This window comes from Balaenoptera acutorostrata, chromosome 4 (assembly GCF_949987535.1).
Source record: "Balaenoptera acutorostrata chromosome 4, mBalAcu1.1, whole genome shotgun sequence".
NCBI classification, from domain to species: domain Eukaryota; kingdom Metazoa; phylum Chordata; class Mammalia; order Artiodactyla; family Balaenopteridae; genus Balaenoptera; species Balaenoptera acutorostrata.
In genome coordinates this window covers 8,301,179-8,302,950 of record NC_080067.1, presented here as the reverse complement: position 1 = coordinate 8,302,950, position 1,772 = coordinate 8,301,179, and the positions used below count along the sequence as shown (strand labels likewise).

Here is a 1,772-nt window from a genome sequence, read left to right as displayed (position 1 = left end):
AGAGCAAATGTTTGTGTCAGCCATTCAGTACTAACTCACATTGCTATGGTGAACCACTTTATAACTGGTCATCTGTGCCTCCTTGACCATTTAGGACTCTGAAACCTCAAACTTCTAGCCCAATTCCTCGAAAGCTCACCATTTACTTGCCATTTTCTTCTATTTGTTTGGGAAATTAAAAAAAAAAAAAAAGTCTGCCTTTTTAAAGGTTGTACTGCTATTTCACTTTCTAGTTTCATATCAAATATTTTAATCTTTAATATCTTTCTGAGCTAAAAAGGTATGCAGAGTTAGGGATGGGGAAGATGTAAAGGAAGTTCTCTGAAATCACATAAATCGTATTTGGTGATGCACAGAGGACGTAACAAAGGCAGATGAAGACCTACAGTGACAATCAGCAACCGGTATCTAGGAACAGAGTATTTTACTCCTCCCTCAGAATAGATGGAGACCAGAAATTAGACGTTTATGCCCAAGAAAGGCAGGATTTCATCCAGCACTTATCCCAGATTGTCAAGGTGCTGACTGAGGAGGACACTGGGCACCCAGAGACAGGAGATGCTATTGCCCGACTCAAGGAGGTCCTGGAGTACTATGCCATCCGAGGCAAGTACCATCGGGGTTTGACGGTGCTGATAGCATTCTGGGAGCTGTCGGAGCCCAGGAAGCAAGATGCTGATAGTCTCCGGTGGGCCATGGCTGAAGGCTGGTGCGTGGAACTGTTCCAAGCCTTCTTCCTGGTGTCAGACGACCTCATGGATGCATTCTTCGCCCGACGGGGGCAGATCTGCTGGTATCAGAAGCCAGGCATAGGTTTGGCTGCCATTCATGATGGTTTCCTCCTGGAAGCATATATCTACCGCCTGCTGAAGCTCTGCTGCTGGGAGCAGCCCTATTACCTGAACCTGATCGAGCTCTTCCTACAGAGTCCTTATCAGACTGAGATCGGACAGACCCTGGACCTCATCACAGCCCCCCCAGGGCAGTGTGGATCTTGGCAGATTCACTGAAAAGAGGTACAGATCTATTGTCAAATACAAGACAGCTTTCTACTCCTTCTATCTTCCTATGGCTGCAGCCATGTGTGTGGTGGGCATTGCTGGGGAGAAGGAGCATGTCAATGCCAAGAAGATCCTGCTGGAGATGGGAGAGTTCTTTCGGATTTAGGATGATTACCTTGATCTCTTTGGGGACCCCAGTGTGATGGGCAAGGTCGGCACTGACATCCAGGACAACAGGTGCAGCTGGCTGGTGGTTCAGTGTTTGCAGCGGGCCTCTCCGGAACAGTGCCAGGTCCTGCAGGAGAGCCGTGGGCAGAAGGAGGCCGAGAAGGTGGACCCGGGTGAAGGCGCCAGCCGAGGAGATGAATCTGCTGGCTGTGTTCACACAGTACAAGGAGGACAGTTACAGCTACCTTACGGGTCTCATGGAGCAGTTTGCTGTGCCCCTGTCCCCAGCCACCATCCTGGGGCCGGCACACAAGATCTACGAGCAGAAAAAGTCACCTAGAGACTTGACGGTGGGGAGGGGAGGCTCTCAAACAATTATTGTCTAACCTGTAAAAGAAAAGAAAGACCTACAGTGATGCATCTTCTATTGATTTGTGCTTCTCTGTAGGAGAATGTGTAACAGACTTAAAAGACAGAGCCAAGATTTCTGTTAAGACTAATAGGCATGGAGTGGTTATTCTCTTGGTAGTTTCAAAGTAAAGCTTTTTTACATGGGAAATAGAGTAGTCTAACTCAAACAGGAGATCAGTTTTTCTTCGACAT

General features: G+C 47.8%; 1 pseudogene; it reads left to right on the top strand.

The window, feature by feature from the left end:
- Nucleotides 1-374: 374 nt before the first annotated feature.
- LOC103005738 (farnesyl pyrophosphate synthase-like) lies at nucleotides 375-1,555 on the top strand (annotated as a pseudogene).
- Nucleotides 1,556-1,772: the final 217 nt, after the last annotated feature.